Genomic DNA, 26528 nt, shown 5'->3' on the forward strand with positions numbered 1-26528 from the left:
TAGACGCCGCTACCTACACTCAGGACAAAAACCACAAGAAAAGCAAAGTCGCAACGGTGATCAACTCGGACTTAAAAGAAATCACCAGCGCATCAATTCGGAACTGTACGGTAGTTGAGGCCGAAGAGGCAGCCGTGGCTCTAGCGGCAGCGGAGGGCTACCGATCCAACAGGTCCTTAACCATACTCACAGATTCACAAGCAGCATGCCGCAACTACCTAAACGGCAGAATCAGCCACAGCGCGCTCCGCATCCTCCGCTCAAGTGGCAAAACCGTCAACAACCAGGCCAAACACACGATAGTTTGGGTGCCGGGACATACCGACATTACGGGAAATCAGGAGGCCGATAGGATAGCTCGAGGGCACGCAACAAACCGAGCATCCAACATTCCCGACCCCACTGAGGAACCCGAGCCGGTAGCCCAAAGCTATTCAGAGATACTCAATTACTACAGAGGCATCAGACGAAAATACCCATCCCCTCACAAACAACTAAACCGAGAAGACGCCGTAGCATGGCGACAGCTACAAACGGGAACATTCCCGTGCCTAAACATGCTAAGCAAGATCTACCCCACGCAGTACGAGAGCAAGTGCCCATGGTGTGGAGACAAACCAACCCTATATCATACCACATGGGCTTGCCAGAAAACAGAAGGGCTAGCCATAATAAAAAACCCGAGTGCGGAACAGTGGGAGAGGATGCTATCCAGCGAGAAAGTCCAACAAGGACTAGTAAGGCGTGCACGCAGGGCAGCTACCCTCAGCGGAGCCCTGGACTAGGGGAACCGACCCTGGAGAGAAGATGGAAGACTCCATCTGATGCCGCAAAAATCACTGCAAAATAGAGCATATAAACGTTTTTCATCATCATCATAGAGCGCGCGCCAGCCTAGTAATCGTCATTTCCTCCGCAACAGGAAGTGGGTCGGCTGCGAGCGCCGTCTCTCTGCGACTACCCTGAACTACGGGAACCTCCGCTCCAATGGGAAGACTAGCGACGCGGCAGGCATCTAGTAAAGGAGGCGTTGGCTGGTATATTGTGGATTCGGATTGGCATCGTTCTCGTAAAGACAGGGCTCCTTGAAGGGCCGGCGTTGAGCGTACCCGGTGGTTCGAACGGGTGAGTTGAGCGTACCCGGTGGTTCTAACGGGTACGTTGCGTTCACCTAAATAGCCAACTTATTACTGATTTGGCTTGGCTCCCGTTGGAATTTTAAAAGGCGGCGGTAGTGCGCTTTGGACATTTCTTGAATTTCTTGTGAGCGTCTGTGCAACAAGGTGTAACCTTTCTCTATGGTGAAACCTTTACGAGGTGTTTCTGCGTTGTATGTTCGATTTAAGTGGTCTTCGCTGCCGTGGTTAGTTTGTTTGGCTGGTTAGTACATGTGCAAACGGTCTTTTGTGATTTTCTGGAGTTGTGGAAGGTCGTCGCCCCTATTGCAAGTACTTGCGTTGTCGCGACATCATTCGAACACTATACGATCAGAGCAGAAACAAGTGCTGTAACCTACCCCGGTTATTGTGTAGGCGTCAGCTCTCGAAGTATTGGTCAATGCACGGTGGGAGCCCGTTTTATCTGCGGATGCGTGCTTGCACCAACTCTGAGGAAACTCTGATCATTCGGGACCTATGAAAGCAGTGCTGTGTTGTTCTTGTTCCCTGCTTAGTTCGCCTGTTTACATACTCGCCTGAATGTGTGCTATTGTGATTTGTAAGTTTTCCCCCGTGGGTCTGTACCAGATACCTCGCATTCAGCTGCTTGTCACCTGTGGTCGTTTATATACTTTGCTGCAGAATTTTGTCCTTAAGTCGAATAAACTTTGGAAGGAAATCGTGAAGCTTTACTCCCGGAAAGCGCTTGTGCGTCCATAGAATTTACAGTTCAAATGCAACACATATCCTCATTTAAATTTTAGAAGAATATATAGTTTCCGTAAATTGAAATTGCAGATAAACAGAATTCAATAAATTGAAGATTTCTATATGCACACCAAATAAGTTCTGCAAAGTAAAACGGTTTGTTACATTAAAGTTCAATATATGGAGGTCTAATTGTACAAAATTGATTGATATAGGGGTTGATTGGATACAGGGTGTGCATATTCACACGCCTGGTTCCGTAGTCAGTCGTTACGTGCCGCTCTACTTGGGCAATAAACCAAGCAACAATGTTAATGTTTTCGAACTGTTCATATATCGGGAGCACACCAAGAAGGTGATCTAGAACCTCCAGGCATATGGTGACTTTCTGTTCCAAAAGAAAAAAAAGTAATAGTAATAATGTGTACAGTGGCATAGCAGAGTAAACAAACAAAAAAGCTGTCTTTTTAAGACAATGCTACATTTTTTTTTCAGCAGCTGTGCAAGGTGTTCTAGACCAGTTAGGATATTTGAAAATTCAGTGTGATGGGCCAGTCTGTTTCCCTTAGTGTTATAATGGCCTCATATTCTTGCGAAGTTAATCATATGACTCCTCCCTAGCAAAAATGACCAATAGAAAAACCAATAGGCTATGGGATTATTGAACATATTGGTCTATAGGTATTGTATAAGCCTATTGGTGGCTTACTGGTATATATTGGTGCTCTACTGGCCTATTAGTAATATACTTGCCTATTGGCACTCTATTGGCCTATTGGTAGTGTATTTGTCTATTGGCACTCTATTGGCCTATTAGTAGTGTATTTGTCTATTGGCACTCTATTGGCCTATTAGTAGTGTATTTGTCTATTGGTAGTGTTGCCTACTGGTCTAAGCACATTGTTCATGTATCAAAACAATGGTGCTATACAGCAGTGAGGACTGCAATGTGGCAACCAGTCTATAAAAAGAACAAATTTGATTTGAAAGTAGGCATGTATTTATTTACAAATAATATTTACAAAATTACTTCATCAGATCCGCAATCTTTCCGAGCATGTTGTGCCTCCTTGTTATGTCATCTTCACTGCTGCACCGCTTCTCAAGGTAGTGCCTGAAAAAAACTAAAATGGGAAAGGTCAGCAAGTGAAAACAAAGATTTCGAAGTACTACTGAAAGGACAAGTATGTATGGCATATTAACATGAAAAAAATGTGCTGATCCCACTCACTGTGGAAACAATAAGCAAAATTTGATGAGCCAGCAATAACAAAGAGCTAAACATGGTAAGAAATCCAGAGTGGTCTTATATAACACCTATGCAGAGATGTGACATATGTCACATCTCTGCATGCAGTGAATTCACTGACGAATGTATCTTGCAGTCACCCTTAGTCACAACAGCATACCTTGCAGACATTTGTGGAGAAACACAACAGTGTTATCCCCAAATGGATAACAGCATCTATACCTTCATACATCAGAAAGAAAGCTTCACCAAACAGCCTTCCTACTGCAGCCAGTCTTGTCACACACACACACTTTAATGGGATTCAGCAAAAATGGTTGCGAATTATGGCATGGCTTCATGGGTTTTTTTGGGGGCACTTGCTCCACTACCACCTACCACAATGCAATGTTTAAATTTCAAAAGCAAATTGTATGCAATATGGCATATATGCCATGTGTTTCAAAGTGCTAAATTGCAAGAGGGAAATGAGGGGTAAGGTTGCTATACTGCAGTTCTTTGTGCGTCTATGGCCTAATGAACAGTGCATCTGATGCTGCACTGGAGTACCGAGGTTCAAATCCCACCACAAGACCTATAATTTTTTAACTGACTGACAGCTTGTGCCGAGTCATTGAGGCAATAAATTGGCCAATTTATACAACCATGCCAAGCTTTGGGAGGTAGGCAAAGAAAGCTTTGAATTGAAAACAGTATTGTTAAAAAGTGGCGTACGTCAATCTCGAACACACAAGCCCTGAGCAGCTACAATTGGAATAATACATTGAGAAAATTGCAAAGGAACATGTCGCTGACTTTTGAAAGAACAGACTTATGGCTGAGGGGTGTACAAAAAAAAAATGCTTTCTTCGGGGCCAATCAAGGAACATGACTGGATTAAAGCATACATTTTAGCGCATCATACTTGAATGCGTCCAGAGCAGGCATACTTGTAAAGCCAACAAAAGTTTCCAATGAAATTTGTTGAATATGCAAAACAGTAGCACTGAGGTTTACAGGCTAGGAATATATGAATCAGCTCCACGTGCGTTATGAGCGATTCCTTTCAACAATGAAATTCATCTACGCCACCATTATACATACGTGAACAATTAACCCATGCAAATTGCTAAGCTTGCTTCCTTTTCCCTACAGTTTCTTACAAGTTAGGGCGATGTCATTGAGGGAGAGAGAGCGTTAACATAAATGAAGACATTTTGTTTTCCACACAACAATGTAATAACAGTATTTTCCTTCTCTGCTGTCAAACAGGCTGCATGTTGCATGTTGAGCTCTATAATGTTTGATATCTGTAGAAGCTGGGCACGTGCAGCGCCACAAAAGGCAAAGCAAGACTTATGCGGCCAGACGTAAGAGTGAAATTTTATTACCTCGTCCAATGAATCCGCGCTGGACATTGACATTTCGCTGTCCTCACTGTCCGACGGGCGTGGAGGAAGTGGGACCCGCCTTGTCGGTTGATGTGCAGCCGCTTTTGTCTCTGCGCAAAATCAGAGCACAGCAAAATCAAACGCAGCCTAAATATAAGCAAATATTATAGAAGAACAAATGTATATATTAGAATTTAACTTACCAAACAACCGCAGAATCTGCGCTCGAAGAAAAGCCACTTTGATGGTCGTCCTTCCAGTGCACTTTGTACCACCTGTTGCTTTGGTAGTCTGAAATGCTTTGAGAGCTGAAATTTTTTATATCTCCGATGCTAACGACATCTCGCGCGTCGTCGTCGCGAAATCTGACCGACGCGTACATTGCAGTACAAGCACAAGCGACGAACACTCGCAATTACTAGAGCTACGGATGCAAGCCAACGCCGCCATAGCATACGCCGCCGACGCTACCGTCCAAGACCACGTGACCACGTTGTGTCATGGCAGCACGAACGTGGGCTAGCAATGGCTCTCGTCGGCTCGCATTTTCTTTCCCCCGTGGCTTTAAAAATGAGAAAACGAGCAGTATACTTTTTTTTACTTTGCTATTTTTATTTCTTGCTTTGTTTGCTATGCTTAGAAACGTTTTTGCATTAGGTGCATGAAGACAGTAATGTGAGAAAGCAAAATAATGTAAAACATACAGCGTCACCACGCGACGACTCATCGTCAAATTTTTTGTGCCCCTACACGTTTTTAAATTCTGTCTTTGTATGGTGCTCTGTGATTGCCTACCGTAATTGCCATAATTCTGTGCCTGTTATATTGGGTTCCCGTAGTAGTGGTCACGTTTTACGAGAGTCCTTGCTTGGTGACGATCTCCGCGGCATTCCTCGCCTTCCGAACGTCCGTTTTTCTGCGAGCGATGGAAAATCGGGGCGTCGCCGGTAGCAGTGCACGTGAACCCGAAGAGGAAGCGCAAGTGCTATTTGAAGCCTGAAGCGAATTTCACGGTTCCAGGAAGCACTCTTTTTTATCAGCGTGTGCAGGGAAGCTCTAATCCCGGTACCAATTTGAGCTGCGAGCGGTCTCCGACTGTGGAGCCAGCGAACTCGCCACCTCACTTGGACGACAGCGTGCAACCAGACTACAATTGTTTGCCGGCTGAAGTGGACGACGTCGCCGACAACACAAGAAATGACGATCGCAGCCGGAGATCACCGCAACATATCGTCAATGACCGTGCAAGCGAAGAACCGACAGGGTCTGCACATGCGGATGCGGGCAGTGAAAGCAACTGCGTGGACACAGCGGACGGCGAGGACGACTTCATGAAATTGTTCTCAGGGGAACGTCTGCCAAACCTGAGTGTTGCTGATGCAATGGTTACATTGATGGCGTGCTCAACGTGAGCAGGGCTCAACTGGAGCGACATGGAAAAGCTAGTACATGTGGGAGCCGAGTACCTGAGTACACGAGTACCTGAGTACATGAGTACCTTTTGCTGGGAGCCGAGGTGCTGCCTTCATCTCAATATTTGTTGAGGAAGGCGTGGAAGAATTGGCAGAGGCAATTAGTGAAGCGCTACTACTTTTGTACGACCTGCAGTACGCCTGCTGCCAATGCTGAAGCACACAGTTTTGTTTGTTCAAACTGCAATTCCCGGAATTCGGCGCACAATTTTTATGCAGTTATGAATTTGCAGGAACAAATTGACGTTTTACTTTCGAGTAAGGTGGTGGCTGCGGCACTTCTCGACTCACTTGAGAAGAAGAATCTGCGTGAGGTTTCAAACAAAAATACAGTGCTCACTGACATCACAGATGGAGCACTGTATCGCAAGCGTATGAAGGGAAGTGAGTGGAGCGACATCACTCTCACATTCAATACTGGTGGTGCCAGAGTGTTTAACTGTAACGAAACTTCCTTGTGGCCCATTCAGTGTGTGATCAATGAGTTGCCGGTAGCAATTGCGCTGCTGGCACTAGGAACTAGATTTTGGTCGTTCTCATGTCTGCTCATGTAAACTTAAAATATTTTTCTCTTTTATAAAGGTTCAAGAACTGTTAATTACAAGTTCCCACAACACTCTTGCTCATGTATCTTCTTTTTTCAATGTGTATGAATGCTTCACATTTAAAATAAATGTTTGTTCGAAACCAGCACTTTGTTCTTGTCTGCACTTTCACTATACCTGTATTGTGCTGGTCTGCACGAATGCCTAAACGTTGAAGTGACACGGAAAGACGGAGCTAATTATAAAATCTGTGCACGGAAACTATTAACTGCACACATTGAATTTGGGGTTTAAAAAGAAATATTTCCACACTGAGAAAGGAGACAAGAGCTACATCTAAAAGAATGCAATGAAGGTTGATTCTAGTGGTAACAGGAAACAGTCTGCTTAAGGCACAGTGCCAAAGCACTGTCCAAGTTCTTGGGAAGATTTATAAGGATGAAAAAGGAAACTACAAAAGCCACAGCCATTAAAAAAGCCTGGTAATGTGTAAATGCACGTATTTGTAGCATGTTTATAGCATGTCCTTAATGCCACAAGCCTTAGCAGTGATTTAACAAGGAATGTAATTTTGAGTGATTTTGACAAGATGACGTACTGTCGGGCAGCAACTGCTTTCTGAGCAGCATTTAGGCACGAGTAAATTGCCCCGTACCCTCAATGGGTGAGAAAGATTAAGCTGGTGCATAAAGTAAGCTTGGGTAATCAAAGTCTAAAAAAGAAAGTGGCAGGTGTTAAGCGTTATAGGGGGAACAGTTGGTAGTGCTGCTGTTGGCTCTTTTTGAGGTGGCAATAACTCAAAACGAGTAGGCTATGTGCACATGAAAGCTGCCAAGAAAAGCACTTCCTGCCCTGATGAACACAATTCCATTGTTTATATGCTCCAGCGCCATTCTTTGATCAACCACTAGATCACATGAAGCCTTTCACTTCCTGTGAATCTTAATCTTATTCAACTTTATACAAGTTTATAGCATAAGCATAATTTTGGGCAGAATATCTGCACAAGTTAAATTAATAGAGAATTGTTACTGAGCGACTAAGGCATCAGGTATTAGTAAAATTGCTGCCACATTTTGAAAAATCCTCATTCATATTCGATGCAGTTTCTATTGAATGATTCAAAACTGCCATTTTATTAAGGTTGATCCAAATAAAGCTCTCGGTTCTACAGGAAATAATGTTCTACTGACTAAATTTGAACTAAGTAACTCAAAACTCCTAGCAGTATCCTGCTGGTACCAATGGCAACCACATTAGTCTTTAGGTCGCTGATAACACCTGCCACTTATTGATGCCCATTGGTACCAATACAAGCTCTACTGGCTCTATAGGAGAAGTAGGAGTTGTCATCTATTTCATCCTATTGGTGCCAATACAAGCTCTACTGGCCCCTATTGGTACCAATACAACTTCTGCTGGTCCTATAAGTGACAAATAGCTGGCATCTATTTGACCCTATTGGTGCCAATACAAATCTATTGGTTCTATAAGTGACAAATAGCTGGCATCTATTTGACCCTATTGGTACCAATACAAATCTATTGGTTCTATAAGTGACAAATAGCTGTCCCCTATTGGTACCAATGCAAAGTCTATCGGACCTATAGGCAAGAAATAGATGTCGCCTATTGGAACCTATGGGTACCAATAGAATTCCAATAAAACCGATAGAGTTCCAATCAGTTACCTATAGAACCCACAGCACAGCTCTATTGGACCAATAGAAAATTCTATTGGCATTTTTGCTAGGGCTGTATCCTTACTACATTGAACTCCTGAAATGTTTTATTCCGGCCACTGCTCCTCATCCACCATGCTGCTTCTGCTTAATAGTTCTCAAGGCAATTATATTGCCCTCCTCTCCCTATTATTCAGGCAGAGAAACAGATCCACATGGCCATCACAAACTAATTAACACTTGCACATGCCCTGACGTTCAAAACATTGCAGGTGAGCTGGAAGCTAGAATCAAGCTAGAAGCTAAAGGGAAGCTAGAATTAGCACTAGTGAAATGTGAAGGTTGTTAGCAAAAGTGCCCACAGTGTGTGAGGCCACAGTTTATGCGAAGATAAAAGTTTTGAGAAAAATTGTATAAATTTTGCAGTTGATATTGTTGTTTTATTAATGCTGCTCTTGCTTTAGTTATCCTTTTTTTTAGTCACCATATGTGTTAAATGTCACAGCATTTGATATTATAGCATTGACATATATCAGTGGTGTGGGGGGTCCTCATCTGGATAGTTCATTTCTAATGAACTATCCAGATGAGGTTCACTTTGCATGGCTTGTTCGCGTTGCCAACACCTACTGTATTACTTTGCTATTAAAACCTTCACAATTGTTTTTCACACATAAATAAAACAAGCAGTCTAAAAATGCTCCTTTGTCTCATGCAATATAGCGCTCCTCTCAACTAAAGCTGTATGTTCTTGAGACACAAGTTGACAGCTACATGTTAGCTGCAAAACCTCTTAAATTTGCAACAATATTGAATATATTGAGACAAAAAAGCTATCTTGGTGAACATAATGCTGCAGATGCTGACCAGCACATGAGTAGTGCTTCTTTTATTACAAACATTTAATCACATTGCAGAGAGTGTGTACCACTTAAATCACAATCATTTTATTGAGATATTTTTGTGTCATTTGCATGTGGCAGAAGCAGGAAATAGTAAGCTGACTCTGCCTTAAAGCAAACATATGCATGAGAGAGCGCTTAAAGCATTACTTGTTCAAACCGAGGCTTTGGTGTCTAGATTTCACGACGAAGAGAGTAAAATGTGAGGTCACTTACCCTGTATTCTGAAACCATCTATGACTGGAAGCTTCATTCCACTGAGATGAGCGCAGTGCCACCCCTTGACTGAAGACGACGCTGTGTTTCACAGTAATTGACATGAAGTTTAATTAAAGCTAAGCAACCGCCTGTGTCAAGGAGTGGGGTTGCTGTGCATTTGAATCCAGGTGGAGGGTTGAGTGGAGAATACAGAAGTTAGTCATCTTTACCGATCCTTGAGCCTCTTAAGAGATTTCCTACAACATTTAAGCTCAGCCTTTCTGTTTTCTTACAGCATGGTTTTTACAGGTGGTACAAAACATTCCATTGTACAGTTTCTATAATTCTTTGGGAAAACATACATCACCTCACTAAACAGGAATAGGCTCAATAGGTTCACTGGTATCATCTATAGTGTTTCCATCCAAGACCTATTGCTATTACAAGGCATTGCAGACATTCAGTGACGTAGCCAGAAATTCATTTCAGGGAAGGATTCTCCACTGGCCACTACCACTCCCCCATCACCTCTCTCTCTAGCACTATATAAATGTGTGGAGGGTTTTACATCACACCAAGACAAACTCCTAGCACTCCCCGGACAGGAACGCTTTAGCAATGAGGATGCACATTTTTACGTTGCCAAAACTTTGCTTAACTTCTGACAAAAGTTTTTCATTGCTAAGACTACGCCTAAAATTATGCTATCATCCTTGTGCTGTTTTTAAAAATGACTATATTAAAAATAACATTTTGTTTACAAATTGATGTATTTAAATAATGTATATTATGACCTTGTTGGTACATTACTTAGGAAAGTGAACTGTGCTAAAAACATGACAGCGCTCTGTCTTGTGTCTTCTTGTTTGCAGCCCAGACTTGTTGCAGCCCAAGTAACAGTGAAGGTCAGCGTTATTTTCTTACCAGATTTGCTAGTGAGTGGTTCAGCCATGGCTGTGTATGGAAGAGAGCGGGCACTATTTTGCAAGTCGCCTATTACTTAATTGCAGGCATTATGGACATGCTTCCCTGACACCTGCATATTCTAAAGACTGCAAAGCAGCAAGCACAGCACATGCTATGACAGGGTAGGTGAATCTCAGCTAAGGCAACTGGCCACAGCTATCTGGTGTTGAGCGATCGAGCAGTGATGAGACAATCCCCCTATGTTCCATAATTTTTCACTTCATTCTTGATGCCCTTAATGCGTGTCACCACCCTAGCCCCCTTGCTGTATCATCCTCCCCACTCCCTGGAGCTCTCTGAAACTCTTTTCAGCTAATCGCTGTCCCACTTTTCAACATTCACGGGGTTGTTGAATGACACAGCATTCTATAACATTCCTATATTTATGTTTCTGTGTGGACATCGAAGCCATTCACCTAGCTCCCATGGTTTGTTGTGGCGGCTTCTTAGCTTCCTTGGTCCAGCACCCCGTCCTTGATATAGATTGCCGCGCGCAAATCAGCATTCTGTAGGCCTTTCTTTCTTGTCCCGTTTTCTCTCCATTTTTTGCATTCTTAGCAGTGCGTACAAACTAGCCTGAGAGCAAGCTCTTCTGAAGTTTATTAGCATAATGAAAGTCAGAGTCAATGGAAAGTAAAAGAAGAAAGAAGAAGGTGGGGGGAGTATTTTTTATGAGTTTTCTAAACAAGCAAGTTGATATAAGTAAGTTGTATAATAGCAAGCACCAAGTATGAAAGAATAAAAAACACTTTTGCACTTCTCGTCTGACGAAATTTACTGTGCTTTTACAGAAATGAAAATCATTGAAAAGGAAGTAAGTGTTTACGTTGAGATACGAGCACGTAATCTGTAAGCCTCGTAAGCTTATGTCAAGTAAAACAACATGAAATCCTGAGAGATTGAGCTTCTTAAGTACACGTGTTATAATAGGAACACCAACCTTCTTCAGTATGATAAAAGCACTGTAGATCAAGGTTCTCCACGTAGTGGAAACATTGTTAAATCTGTTAAGATGTGAATGTGGGCAAGTTGGTAACAAAGTTCTATCTTGCTAAAGCACATTACTGTCCTCATCGAACTAATGACTATAGTTTCTTGTACATGTGTCTTGATCACATTCAGCACAACATTATGCATTTTTAGCTTTCTTTAATACATTCTGTAGCCCCTCAATGGATTCAAGATGCTAGAAACCTATGTTGAACTACAAAGTGCTTGCCATTAAAAAAGACAAGAAGTCAGTTCCTGTGTTAGAAATATTTATTAGTTAGAGAAAGGCTAAAATTTAGTATGAACATTAGCCATGTCTTGAAGTTTTCATCCTACTCATTTTACAGTTGAAGCTAGCTTGCTTCTCAGGTTACTTGTGCTTAGAATTAAAGCACAACAAACAGACGAATGGCTTGCCGGGGCGTTATTCACAGAGAGTGGTCACTTTTCTGACTCTCACCATAGTGTTTGGGCTACTGCTGGTACTGTTGGCCGCATAGCAGCCAGTGCAGAGCAACTGAGTGTCGTGTGCCGATGTGCCAGTTTTTCTTAGCATGTGTACACTTCTCCCACGAGTTTCTTCGATGTTGTCTTGACGAGGGCCGAACAGTGAATGAGCCAGTTCATCTTGAAATTTTATAATTGGCGTAGAGTTTCCTTCAAGCATGCCACGAATGTTCCACGCATTTATGATGACACATCCAACAAGCAACTCAACAGCTACCTTTCTGTACCACTTGAGTCCTTTTCTAAGGCAGTTGTGGTATAACGTCATTTGGTCACTATAGTCGACGCCCTTTTTTGCTGCATTGTAATCGAGATCGGCCTGATGTTTCATGATTGGTGTGCCGTCGCTTGTTTTTTTCCCACTGTCCACCAAAGTTGCTTCATATTTGGCGACAGATGTGAGTATCCATCCACTTCAGTGCCTTCACTCCATTTTTGGACTGAAATTCGGTAACACTGCCATTTACAACATTTACTTCAGTGAGATCTTTTGGCAGCCCTTTCCTCACTGAGCGAACTGTGCCACGAATGAAAGTGTCTTCCTTTAGAAGGCGAAAAGTGAGCGGCAAGCTCATGTAGAAGTTGTCTACGGACAGCGGGCACACAACGTCCTTGTAATTTTGCAGGAGTTTCAAGCATACATCTTCGGCAGGTCCGATGCCAATTGTTCAGTCACACTTTCCGGCATATACATCAACCTTTAGCCTGTAACCGTCTTTGGTACATGCCTTGAACAGCCTGACTCTGTAAGAACGAAAGTCTGCCACACCATGGCACTATTGTTTCATCTATCACAACCTCCTTTCCTGGCTCAAGCACAGTGGCAAAAATTTTGGTTCAATTTCTCTACCAGAGGATGGATCTTAAAGACATGATCCTGCAACTCTGCAACCAGTAATTGTCCGCAAAATGCCGGAACCTCAAAAGTAGGGAGAAGGCGGTCACGGCTTTTGATGAATGAGTTCAACACCATACAGGTTACTTTTTGCCCAGTAGTGACTCGGATAGGAAGATGGACGAGATTAATACAAATTGCTATTCCAACAAATGCTTTCGTTTGTTGGAGATTGGTTTCCATCCAATTTTTCAACTTTGATTTAGATTTGGGAGTAGGAAGACGGAGGAGACCAATACAAATCAGTATTCGAATAAATGCTTTAATTTCTTTGGCATTGGTTTCCGTCCAATTTTTCAAGCGTGATTTAGATTTAGGAGTAGTTGACTTCAACACTTGTGTGAACCTGTTTGTTTCATTGACCATCATTTGCCAAATGTCATCCGTAATAAACAGTGAACATAAAGATGGGGCATAACGGCTAGATGGCAACTGAATGATAGTGGGCGGCCTAGAGTACGTGTGGTGTCACACTAGGCGAAGTGGTTGTGCCGGTGTCCATTTCTCTAGAGATGGGCTGAGAGAAATGAGAGCATTGTATCTTGAATCATTCACCTCAGAATCATCAGTCAGGTCTGACTCTCCATTCGACATGCTGGCTGAGGTCTGTGATGGTTCGTAAACACTATCTTTGTCACTGATTTCACTGTCCACTGCTGAACATCTGACACTGAAGCACTTGACTCATCTGCTGGTGATCGCGAAGTTGCTGGCGCATTCTTCTGGCCCAAAACTAAGTTTATTTGTTTCCTCTGCATTGTGCTTTTTTTTTCATCCGTAAGGGGCATGAGGATCTATCTATTAGACACGCTGAAAAGTTTGGGAGTAGCAAGAAAAATGCAGGTACTTATTCCAATGGCACGTATTTCAAAAACTGCTGCGAAAGTTTGCAAGAAACCCAACTGAGAAATGCGCCGCCACTCCACTCTCCGAAACAAACATGCCACCCCATGTCCAATGCAATAAAAATATATATTAGTTGCAATTTCAAACCTCAGATGGCAACACAAGAGCGAGAATTCTTGCGTGTGGGTCACTGGTGAGTCACGCCACACACAGCATAAAGACGTTTTCGTTGAGTGCATCGTGGATTGCCAGTGGGTCATAGCATTTAACATCAGACAAGTAGTCTACTGGCTATCTATAATCTCACACAACAAAAATCGTACCTCTGAGTTAAAGTGTCATAATGTTATTGCAGCAGCAAGCAGATGAATGCCCGTAACTTTGCTGCTGCATAGGAGCACAGGCTGTGCTGTGATGGCCCTCAGAGTGACACGTGACTTAGATTCAAGGCAGCATCAGTTTTTTGTTGAATCTGTTGCTGCAGTGAACTAATTAAAGTTTAGAGAAATAATGAAAAATACAACCCGAATGTCTGGGTGCTTTTGTTTTACTTCGCACTGTAGCAAGAGAGATGAATTTCCGTTTCGTCTCCTTTTCCCGACGTTTGCACGCGCGCAGAGAACGAAACTATACGTCATTGTCTACATGTGTTCCAGCATTGCGATCATGAATGCTCTTTTATCCTCTCGCGTTTGCCTCAGTGCTGGGGCACTGACTTATACCGCTAATCACGTGTTCTCGTGTAGAGCGCGCATTATCGTCCGCTACAGGAAACGAGACAAGCGCAACAGCTCGCGCGACACCGTCACCGGAAGTGTGCCGGTGACGGTGAAAAAAAGAAGACGGCAGGGTATACCCGCCGCGACCCCTCGGCTCCGGTATGGGAGAACGCAGTGAAGGAAATTTGCTTACACAGGCGAAACGGGGAATGTCGAGAGAGTGTTTATATAGGCGGCGACGCTCGCCTCCTGAAATCATGCGTTCGCGGCACTTCAATCATTCTCTATCTGCTGTTAATGAACCAATTTGAAAAATGCTTGCGGTAGAACACTTCTTAGAGGGCACGTAACAACTTTCAGTGTATAACCAAAATTTGTTATGTAGCCTGTGAGGGGCCCTTTAAAACAAACTCGGTAAAAATCGGGTGTACTGTGGGATGTTGTTACAGCTGCGTCGAGCTTCACAGCCCTCTACACAAGCATTGCTGTGAAGCCTGTGGCAGAAATAGAGTTTTATTCAATCAAAGGACTGCATAGAGCGCGCTCTCGTGTTGTGCTACGTGAATTAAATCATTCGTTTCCTGCCTGCACAAACGTTTGCATCTCGAGTGGATTTCAAGCACACCGTATAATAACGTGCAGTTCCGTCGTGCTTCGCAGCACTATACACAAGCACTGCCGTAAAGCTAGTGGCAAAAGTACGATGTCATGAAACCAGATCAATGCATATACCTCGCTATTTTGGTGCGCTGCGTGAATGGAAACATTGCTTGCCTGCCTGCACAAACGTTTGCATCTCGAGTTAATATCAAACAAATCATATAATATGTGCAGTTTCGTCGAGCGCTTCACCGCACTGCATGCAAGCATTGCCGTAAAGCCTGTAGTATAAATAGGGTTTCATGAAGTCAAATTAATGCGCAAACCTCGCACTTGTGGTGTACAAGGTAAACAAAGAATTCGTTGCCATGTCTCCGCAGTAGTTGGTCACGTTGATTTGTGTGAGCATATTGGTTCATGTGCCCCATCTACCTCTGTGATGAGAAAATAAGCAAGAATATCAGCTGCTATGTGTCGATGCAGATGCTTTTTATTACAAGGTGTAGGAGCAGTACATCTTACTGCATGAGTAAACCACTCATGGAAACAGTACGTTCCTTGAACACTGTAGCTATTTAATAGCCTAGGAAGCGCGCTATATTGGAAGTTGCAATTTTTTTCTGTTCGCAAAATTCAATAACTCGATGCTTTTTCTAAAAGCAAAAAATTATAAATTTCGCAATGATACGTATGCTGCGTCAGTAAGTTAAGTAGGCAGCACATAATTAGGCTAAACCAGAGGAATATCCGCAGGTAGGGATTTATACAAATGTACAAAGTATTTTTAAAAAATGTTTTCTCAAATGGTTTCTGTGTGGAGTAAGGAGTTGCATGTGCGTCCAGCGCTGATTTCCAGCGCTTAATTTTTGTTGAACCTTGATGTAACAAAGACGTAACACTCAGCACTCTATTTTGTTACATCAATTTTTTTTACAATGGAACACTGCATTCTACTATAGGTGCCGCTCATGCGCCCCAAAATTTTGGCCCCTCAAGGAAGTCACTGTTCTCTAAGTTTGGCCCGAAACTTAGATATCGCTACTTCCAATTGACACTCGTGAAACCAGCAGCCACGTCGGCTTGCCGCCTTTACACCGGCCGCAAATTACTTTTAAAAAATGTGGCACGCGCGGGCCGTGCATATGCACTCTGCTGCGCGCAGACAGCCATATGCACGGGCACGGCCAGGCAAGAGACGTCGCGCGCTCTCTGACCCTAGCGCGCACTTGATCACGGGACGTGGACAGCGCGCATAAAGCTGCCATCCTTCTCGGCTAACCCTCGCACCCTTTCATTCGCAATTAACCCCAGCATGTGGGATGCAACGGAGCACATATGGTCCGTGTACTTTCGAAATTCAGCTACGACACTTGCGCATAGGTTGGAAATTAAGCTTCTCGCCAAGTGACAACTGCATAAATGATCATAGAGCTAGCGAAGAACGATACGCCTTAATGATGCAGCGTGCCGCGCGGGATCCATGTGTGCAGCGTGCCAGTAGATGGGTGCGTGTTTGGGAAATTAGGGGGTTTCGACCCATCCACAGATAATTTACATACTACCTTTCTCCATATAGTGTATTATTGCGATAGCAATTTTTGGACACCCTAAGCGAATTTTCGCCATCGCCCTGATGTTTGGTTTAATAATACACTATGGAGAAAGGTATTATGTAAATTATCTGTGGATGGGTCGCAACCCCCTAATTTCCCAAACACGCACCCATCCACTGGCACGCTGCTCACATGGATCCCGCGCGGCACGCTGCATCATTAAGGCGTATTGTTCTTCGCTAGCTCTATGATCATTTATGCAGTAGTCACTTGGCGAGAAGCTTAATTTCCAACCTATGCGCAAGTGTCGTAGCTGAATTTCGAAAGTACACGGACCATATATATGTTGGCAAAATAATCGGAACTCACTATTTAGACTCGCCAAAGTTATAATTAGCTGCTCACTTGAACTCATAAGAATATACTACTCAGCAGAGCTCACTCGGGCTCAAACTCGCCAAAATACTGCTCAGCTGGGCTAACTCAGACTCATGGGATTATCTCAGGGAGTTGACTCATCAGTGAGTTTGCCAGCGTATGATGTGTGCTGAACCACAAACCTGGCTTTCTTGAATAAAAACAGTTGGTTGCTGCAGCATATGGATGCACATAAGTGTAATTCAGAGAGCGCGGCATTGTAAAGGCTGCCACAGTTACCATGCCATGCTGCAGCTCACTTCAATCATGTCAAATGCAATACCCCTGCCAGCTTTTAGTCAGTCGATCAAATGTGATTGCTATTTATCTCATCACGACACCTCATTTTCCTGCCTAAGGCTTTGGGTGAATTTTCCTTGGCATCCATTTTGTTACTCTAACAGGTTACCAGTTATCTGTTGCCTATACGAAATTTGAAGTTGTGCACATGTCATGTGGACTCCATGCCAAACTCGTAGTACTGCATGCGTTTTTGCAGTTAGGTCTAGAGTTACAGAATCACATGTGGGAGTTACTTTAGTTAGCAGCTGTAGCTTTGGAACAAACACGTGCATGAGAGTGTGCTTAAGTGTTACCCAGCTGTCAAGACTGGGAGCACCAAGGCAACTTGTGCAGTAAAGGCATGGGCAGTACGAGCCCACAGATTTTACTAAGTGTGGCTGAGGTGATGCGTCTAGATTTCACTATGAAGAGAGCCAAATAAAAGGTTGCCTATCCATCATACCTATTCTGGAGCCTTTTCTTGAGCTTTTCTAAAACATTAAGCTCAGCGTGTACACTTTATCACAGCATAATTATTACATGTGATATACAACATTGTATTGTGCAGTTTCTCCAACTCTTCGTGAAGGCATCTATCCATACATTAAACAGCAATAGGCTCAATGTTGACATATCCCCACAGTAGGATCTCCAGGTCCTCGTACTGTCACAATGCATCACAGACATTATTTAAGTGAACTCCAGAAGTGAAGCTCTTCGTTAACATTGGCTAAAATTGTATTTTTATATAGCAAAGTGATCATGCATAAATCTGTATGTCATGACAGAACACTTTGTTTCTCACGGACTTTAGTTTACAATTGTTTTCAAGATCAGGAAAATTGTGCAGTGTGCTAGTTGGTTCAACATACTTAACACTGTTGTGCGGAGTGACGAAGGGACAGGACTTGAACGAGAAAACAATAGACACCTGAGCACAAACTATCAACTGGTGATTATCACAAGGCAATGATTCTGCTGAAAAGTAGGAACCAAAGGAAAAGACAAGTCGTGGAAGCATACAACTTCAAGGTGGACCCACAGGGCTCATGTGTCAGCCCGCCGTCTATTTCACTCAGCAATAAAGAGATTAGCATAATCACTGACAATAGAGGGTGTAGGTAGGCCGGGAAGAGGACTCCTGTGCATGCGTGTAGGTTTTATGTACGCTTCACTTGCAGAAAAATAAACCAGTTCATAGTTTGCGCTCAGGTGTCATGTGTTGTTTTCTCGCTCAAATCCTGACCCTTCATCGCTCTCCGCAACAGTGTTAAGTTTTCAGATTGTTCACTATGTGATGTAGGAAGGGTAAAATTGATGGGAAATCCCAATATTCTCGGGCATATCGCCAAAAATATGGCCCAAGTCAAGTGTCATTTTAGGCTTCACTGTCCCCTTATATAGGGCAAATATAGTAATAGTTTGAATTCTATGGACGCTGGTTGCTTTTTCTGACTTAACCTAGGCAGTGCTCAGCTCTCAGTTGAAAGGAACAGATAAACAGGAGGACTTGCCACATAAGCAGAAGGTAGCACTCCAGACTTTAGCTTAATATACTGCGTGCTTCCACAGCCCTAGGGGGCTAGTCTGTAAGTGTTGACTAAGTGGACTGTCCATTAGTACACGCTGAATGAATAGAACACGAGAGCCCATGGTGATGATTGCCACTTGCTCTACCAGCTTATAGCTCTACCTAATCAGTGTGGATAATCAGTGTGGATACTTAGTGGATCCTTACAGAATCCTTCCCTAGACTGATGTTTATGTTGGTAGGTTGCAAGTATTGCACTTTCTTTCCTTTGATGTGGGCAGTTCCCACATATGGATGCAATTTAACATATTGTATTCATATTGCCTTTGGTCTATACATATCTAATTCATGCTTATAACCAGGCCTACAAGCTCTTGTCCTGCATATTTATATAGCCTTCTCATTGGAGAATGGAGTCATTTTCCATTATACCCTCAAGCACTTGAAGTAGACACTGCAATAACCCCAAGGGAGGGGGGACAGTAACGCAAAAACCTTACTGGGCTTGTGGTGCTGCTGAAGGATGCACACATACCATTTATGCTAAAATCCTCAGCAGACATTCCAAAGTTTGTACGAGTTCGACTTTAGCTGGCTAAACTGAATGATTCATATTGAAGGCAATTCTTGCAACATTTGGTCAAACTGAATGAAACTGGACAGCACAATTAGCTGTGTTCATCTACCATTTATACGACTGCTGCCCCGCGCATTTTGCCTGTTACTTTGCCTTTCGTTTCTGTACTATCAAGTTCAAGTACACATGTACTTTATCACTGTACAAGTAGAATGGCTTCAAGGCTTTTCCTGGGAATTCAACAGTCACTATTTATTCCTATAAACCTTCCTGCATGTGAAGGCAAAAGAAACTTATTAATTCATGCTGGAAGTATAAAAAGACAGGTATTTGCACAGAAAATGTTTATTTTGAGCACCGAGGTTCTTGCTGATGTAGATATGGTGCTGGCTCCCTCCTTGCCCGAAGCATGTGCTTGCTGTACACAGCACCAGATGATGGCTTCCTAGGTCAAAAGTACAAGTGAAATAAGAGGCATTTTGTTTTAGCCCCGGAAAGAAAAAGCAGGATTGAGACATTAACATGTATAAAAAATACTTGCCTAAAGAAAAATTAATACACAAGCAAATTCACTAAAGAGGTTCACTTTCAAGAGCGAAAGTATGGTTACGATGAAAATTACAAGGAAGCTTCACTGCTCATTGAGGTTTCGGTTCAGTAGTTGTTGAGCCACGAGGGTTAGCATGCTACATCTTGCATATTATGTTTTGTAGAACAATATTGCACTTTGAACAATGTAGTGCCTATTTAAATGAACTGACAAGGAACGCTAAAACTCCAGGCTAGTTTGGTCTGCACAAGATATGATACAGACACTGTACTGCATTCATTTAGTGTTTTTGTCACTGATCTCGTGCACAAAGGTCATTCACACCTATCCTACATGAAATGCAGTTACTTCTTTGAAGCTTCATCTAGTCCTTGAATTTGCTGCATGCTTATGTCTAAGGGAGTTCGTTTGGTTCCTGTTAATGTAGTACATCTAAGCAACTGTTATCAAATGCCCATAGTGTTCCCTTGCATGTACAAAACATTTTTGGCCCTTTCAATGCACAATACTCATTACATTTGACACTTGGGACTCGTGCAAGGCGCCATTTAGTATTATATGCTTGTCCACATCTGATAATACTTTCATAGCTGGGTCATTCCCATGCCAAATGCCTTGGTTATTACTGTGACCATCTCACACTTTTCCTTTAGAATCTTCTTGTCCACTTTTAAGGAAGCACCCCACGACACAATGTCTCCATCCTAGTGGTGCTATGGAGTTAACTTATGTGCTAGTTGTAGCAGATGACGTCAACTGAAGGCCACTGAAGATAAGACTCTCTGCGACAATTCCTTTTACACAAAAAATGCAAACAATACAGAATAGTCAAAATGTAGTTATCTGGCAAGACTGGCTGCATCCATCATCTTTGTTTGGCGCAATTCTGAGGTGGCTCCATGTTACAAGACGCTTGGCGATTATTGCCATGTGACTGTTTGAGACTCGTATAAAACACAAGAATTGCCTTACTCCGGCCTTTCTCTTTGTGCAGCAGCCAAGGTTATTATTCGTCCAATCGCACCGTGTCCTGTTCGTGTGTCCATAGACTAAATTCTTCACCACATTGTTTTTGCGGTATTTCGTGAGTGACCCATGAACTCATCTTGGGGTGGGACTTCTTATCTTTGGCGTTTGCTTCTATCTCTTGTCGTCAGCGCCTCACACAACTGGATGATGCCACTGGCAATTCTCTTCCTAACCACGAAGAATGCATTCGTCTCGTCACCTCTTCCGATTACGTTCTTTGGCCACCTAGAGAAAAGATAATAGGTGTCAACTCCTGTAACATTGTGGATGGCGGCGTATTCATTCTACCCTATGACCATACCCTATCTCGAGCAATTCTGATTACCCCTGGCCTTATTCGCTTCTCTGAGGGGTCTGCATTGCTTACTGCAATAAACCAAATCGAACCCCAACTGTTGCCTCGTGGATCAACTGTCACTTGAGCTGTTGACACTCATGTCGTTGCAATTGTCATGAAGACAGCTCAGTGTGTTCTTGCGTCTGTTACCGCGCGCTGAACAAAATCGTGCGCAAAGATGTTCACCCCGTGTCACGGATGGATGATGCACTAGATTCACTCCACGGTGCTGAGTATTTTTCTAGCCTTGACTTTAGACCAGGCTACTGGCAAATACCGATGTCCAAATCCGACAAAGCAAAAACGACATTTGCTACCCCTGATGGCCTCTACGAGTTCAGTGCGATGCCTTTTGGACTCTGCAATGTGCCTGCCACATTCGAACGCATGATCGATAAGTCTTGTGTGGCTTGAAATGGAAAACCTGTCTGTGCTATCTCGACGACATTGTGTTTTCAACCATGTTCTCACAACATTTGCAACATCTTGATGAAGTCCTTGCCTGTCTTGCAAATGCTGGTTTGCAGCTCAACACACGCACACGCACGTGCGCGCGCGCGCACACACACACACACACACACAAACACACACACACACACACACACACACAAATGCAGTTTGGCCAGCAAGGCCATCAAAGTTCTGGGGCACATAGTCTGCAAAGAAGGTATTCGTCCGGACCCCGAGAAGCTTACTGCCATCCTCCAATTTCGTGTCCACTGCGTCAAAAAGACATGCACAGTTTTCTTGGACTTGCTTCTTCCGGCACTTCATATGCAACTTCGCTACACTTACGTCCCCGCTCCATCAACTCCTCCCCAGTAATGCACCCTTTGTTTCGTCCGACGAATGTGAACATGCTTTCCTGCTTTTGCAACATGCCCTGACGTCAGACCCAGTACTGCGCCACTTTGATCCAACCGCGCCCACCATCTTTCACACCGACGCTAGCAGTCAGTCTCGGTGCCATTCTACTACAATGCGACAACACATTCCGCGAACGAGTAATTGCTTAGGCTAGTCGTGCACTAACCAGTGCAGAAAATTACTACACCATAACCAAGCAGGAGTGCTTTGCTGTTGGGCCGTGCAAAAATTTCACCCATGTCTTCATGGCCGCCATTTCACAGTCGTTACCGTCCATAACACACTGTGCTGGCTTCAATCGCTAAAAAATTTATCAGGTCACCTGGGTTGCTGTGTGCTTCACCTACAGGAGTACGATTTCAATGTCACCTACAGGGCTGCAAAGAAGCATCAAGACACCAATGCTCTCTCTTGCTACCCTCTGCCGAATCATGACGATTCACCATAACCTCTCCGTGATTGTGTACGTCCTGAGTCCTCTTCATCGGCTTTACCCATTGTAGCCCTCGAATGGCTAAGACACAACAGCCCATCTGTCCTTGTGTCCCACTAACGCAACTTCGTCACCTCTAAACGCCTGACTTCGTCGACAACTTAATCAATTCAAGCTGCACAATGGGGTTTTACATCGCAACATTTATCACATCGATGGCAACAAATGGGTCCCGGTCATACCATGTTCTCTGCAATGTGAGGTGCTTGAAGCCTTTCACGATCATGCGACGACTGGTCCTCTAGGCTACCACAAGACTTACAACAGAATATGAAGTTGCTGCTCCTGGCCTGGCCCATCTTCAGCCGTTGCGAAGTATGTTGCACCCTGCGTTCATTGTCAAAGCAAACCCAACAGCTCCTTCTGGCTCTTTACAACCTCTGCCTTGTCCCGCTTCGCCTTTTGAAGTAGTTGGAATAGACTTGTACGGTCCTCTTCTTATGACCTCACATGGAAATCGTTGGATTGCAAAGGCCATAGACCATCCAACAAGCTATGCGGAGACAGCATCTCTACCATCCTGGACTGCTGCTGAAGTCGCCGATTTCTTTCTACACAACATTATCTTACACCGCAGCGCTCCGCGCATTCTCCTCAGTGACCGCAGCAGTCTTCCTCTCTTCTATCCTTACCGAAGTTCTGTGCGCCTCTAACACAATTCGCAAGACGACGTCCAGTTACCATCCGCAGACCAACAGCTTGATTGCGATGTACAGTCACGTGCAAAATGAACTGCAACACCAGTGCCCGTGGTCGAAGGGGTTCCAAGGCTGTACGGCTGTGCAGACACATAATAAGTTCCAGACCGAAACACAGCTTCAATTAGTGGTGTCTATTAAACTGCTATTTCGAATGTCAGAGCTGCTGCGCAGCCGTGGAGCCCCTTCAACAACGAACAAGAGTGTTGCAAGTCATATTGCATGCGACTGTACATCTACCCTGGCCACACGAACGGGGATGCAATCCTGTCGTTCATGACATTCGCCTATAACATGGCTACGCAACGTACTACTGGATTTTAACATTTTTTCTTCATCTATGGCTGTTCACCAAGTTTCATTCTTGATGTATCGTTCCTTTCGACTCCTGTACCCCCATCAGTTCCTTTCTTGGAACAGTTTGTGTCTCGCCTCGCCCCGCTTAACACCGACGTCTCCCAGGACGCTCGCAAGTTTCGTTACGACTCGACCCACTGTGCTGTAACTTTTTCTCCTGGTGACAAAGTTCTTTGGACTCCTGTGTGCGTTCCTGGCTTATGCAAAAAATTTTGCAACACTTCTTGCTTATGCAACACTTCTTGAATGCCCACACCATCATATCGTCGGGCAGCGAGCACAACCTGCGACACCCATGTGACCACAGTGACGAGAGGCGGCCTGCGCAGCTGGCCGGTTGGGGTCATCAGGTTGTCGCCGGCCATCCACTGATTATATTGTTCACGGACACGGTCTTTAACATGCTTGTTGAGCACGACGTCCAGTGGCTGAAGTGTTGACGTCATGCCTCCCGGAATGACGGCGAGTTCCGTCCTCCCGTCGCGGAGTGCCAGCTTCAATCCTGCGGTCAAGTGCCCGCGAAAGGCATCCAAGACGAGCATGCTCGGACACCGCAAGAGTGCCCCTGGTTGCCGATTCCAGACAGTCTTAATCCAGTTGAGCATGAGGGCCTCGTCCATATAGCCCTTTTCATTCACGCGAACGACATCCCGTGGGAAAGCCTCTTTCGGCAGCGTCTTCCTCTTGAATATTATGTATAGGGGCAGCTTTCTGCCATCTGCAGTACACGCGAGCATCACCGTGAATACTCGTTCCTCGTAGAAAGAAGCTCGACTTCTTTTGTGCCGCGTTCGCACACTGTGGTGAGCGACGGCATGTCGAACCACACCGGCATTTCATCAGCGTTGCCGGTCTGTACCAACATGTAGCCATGCTGCTGCCGGAGACGGATAACATAGCGTTGGAATTCGACCAACTTGTCCTCGTATGCCTCTGGCTGCTTCTGCCAGATTGATTTGCGCTGTCGAAGTGCGAATCCCTTGCGTTGCATGAAGCGACGAACCCAATAAATGGAGCCCTTGAATTGTTCCTTGGGCAGTCCGGATTCTCGGGCGATCTCAATAGCTTTGATGCAGATGAGTTCTGCTGTGACTGGCAAAGATCTGGCACGATGCTCGCGGACAAAATCCGCCACCCTGTCTTTGAGCTCCGGGTGCACTGTGCCATAGAACAAAGAACTTCGTCAGAATAAAGAACCGCGCAGTGCCCGCGAGTTGGGCCGCGTCGGTCACCAAGGGGGCGATAACAATGTGGATGCCGAAAGGTCTGCGCTCCTACATGCTGCCAGACGACTATTCATGTTGTGCCAAGGGCCGGTATGTAAGTCAAGGGGTGAACTTTTAGTAATATTTTTGGGAAAAAACCTCAACCTATATTCCGCACTATACGGTACTCGGACTGCTGGAGACATATGCCGTGGCCGAGAACCTACGGCTTCCCGACTACTCGGGTGCCACCACCTGTGCCACACGCAGTTGCACTGCGGCACCCTGCCTAGATGGAGTCCATAAGCCAGGAAAGCCACGCACGGAAATCTATGTCCGCAGCACCCTGGCGCGTGCTGTTCTACCTGTTGCTGACATCGCCGGTGGCCCCTTGGAGTCATGCGCCGTTGTGGTACGCCTTGGCAGCCAGGACACGGCTGTGGCGAGCATCTGCATCCGTCCAGGAAAGCCGTGGGATCCCTCCAGCCTCATCCAGCTGGCTGTTCGCCTTGGTGGGCATGCAGTCCTGTGCAGTGACTTCAACGCACACCACACGGATTGGGGAAGCCGCAGCTGCACCCGCTGAGGCAAAGGCCTCACAGATGCCATCAGATGAGCTGGCCTGCTGACCTTGGAACACCAGGGAGCCCACCTACGTCTACCGCAGAGCTCGCACGGCCATTGACCTCTCCCTCAACACTGAGCAGTGCTCCTACTCCTGGGCCACAACTTCGGACAAATGGGGGTCTGACCACTTCCCTATTGGGATCAGCCCCAGGTCTGGGAGAAGGCCTAGGTCAAGAACTTACGTCACAGACTGGTCCCTGTTCCGGAAGCAGCAAGTTGGACGATGGCCGTGACTTCCTGAGCGCCATCGTGGATTGTGCTCAGGCTGCCACCGTTCAGTGCTCTACCCAACCAGATACCCCCGCTCCGGACCTCCACCTGCTCAACATTCGTGCCTCCAGGCGCCGTATGGAGCGTGGAGCAATCCGGACGGGCAAGGCTGAGCATTGGACCGAGTACAGACGTGCAGATGCCCGCTGCAGACGCCAAGCCCGGCGCAGGAGGAGCCTCTGCTCTGCCATCGAGGGCAGGTCCAGGGGACCTCTGGCTTGGAGACTGCTCAAATCCCTCACCAGCAGGAGAGGAAGCCTACAACCTGTCCTCGCCGTGGCCATCACGCTGAGCATCAGCGAAGAGGCCCTTGCGGAGCTCCTCGCCAACCAGTTTGCGCTGGCTGTACCACGCACTGCAGCCATCCTGAAGGTAGGGCAGCCTTCCGTCAGCCTGCCTAGCTGCCTGCACAACCACCACACAGGGCCTTCGCTTCTGTAAATGGCCTGTCATCCAGTCTTGGGAGCCTGGCCTCACAGTTCATTGGCCCAGAAAGCAGTCCGAGCGCTTTTTCGCTACCTGAGGGCAACAGACTTGAGTGCCCGACTATAGACATCCTACACTTAAGTTCTCTCTCTTCCTCTTTCACTCCCCATTCCCCTCCCCACGTGTAGGGTAGCAAACTGGACTCAGCCTGGTTAACCTCCCTGCCTTTCCGTCTTCCCTTCTCTCTCACCACCCAGGGTGGCCATCGAGCCAGGTTATGGCTATCTACCAGGACCCGCTGACGCTGCACGAGCTCCAAGCATCGCAGTGCACCAGGAGCCCAGTGCACCAGGAACCCAAATGCTTCGCAACCTGGCCGCCGGCGAGCAGCTGCACCTGCTTGACTGCTTAAACATTTGGCAGTCAGGGCAGGTGCCGGAGTCATGGCGCACAGCCTACGTGGCCCCCATCCTGAAGGCCGGCTGAAAAACGTGAGCTCCTATC

At 45.2% G+C, this 26528-nt stretch overlaps 2 long non-coding RNA genes across 2 annotated transcripts; one reads left to right on the forward strand and one right to left on the reverse strand.

The window, feature by feature from the left end:
• The first annotated feature begins 1224 nt into the window (after positions 1-1224).
• LOC139054911 (uncharacterized) lies at positions 1225-26528 on the forward strand. The gene is made up of 3 exons (XR_011511616.1): positions 1225-1380; positions 10155-10187; positions 26282-26528. It is a non-coding gene; the product is annotated as an uncharacterized lncRNA (long non-coding RNA).
• Positions 2852-5052, reverse strand: LOC139059983 (uncharacterized). Its single transcript, XR_011514541.1, has 3 exons — positions 4688-5052; positions 4485-4594; positions 2852-2989 (listed from the first exon to the last, which is right to left on the reverse strand). It is a non-coding gene; the product is annotated as an uncharacterized lncRNA (long non-coding RNA).

The sequence above is a fragment of the Dermacentor albipictus genome, chromosome 1, assembly GCF_038994185.2.
Source record: "Dermacentor albipictus isolate Rhodes 1998 colony chromosome 1, USDA_Dalb.pri_finalv2, whole genome shotgun sequence".
In the NCBI taxonomy this organism is placed as follows: Eukaryota; Metazoa; Arthropoda; class Arachnida; order Ixodida; family Ixodidae; genus Dermacentor; species Dermacentor albipictus.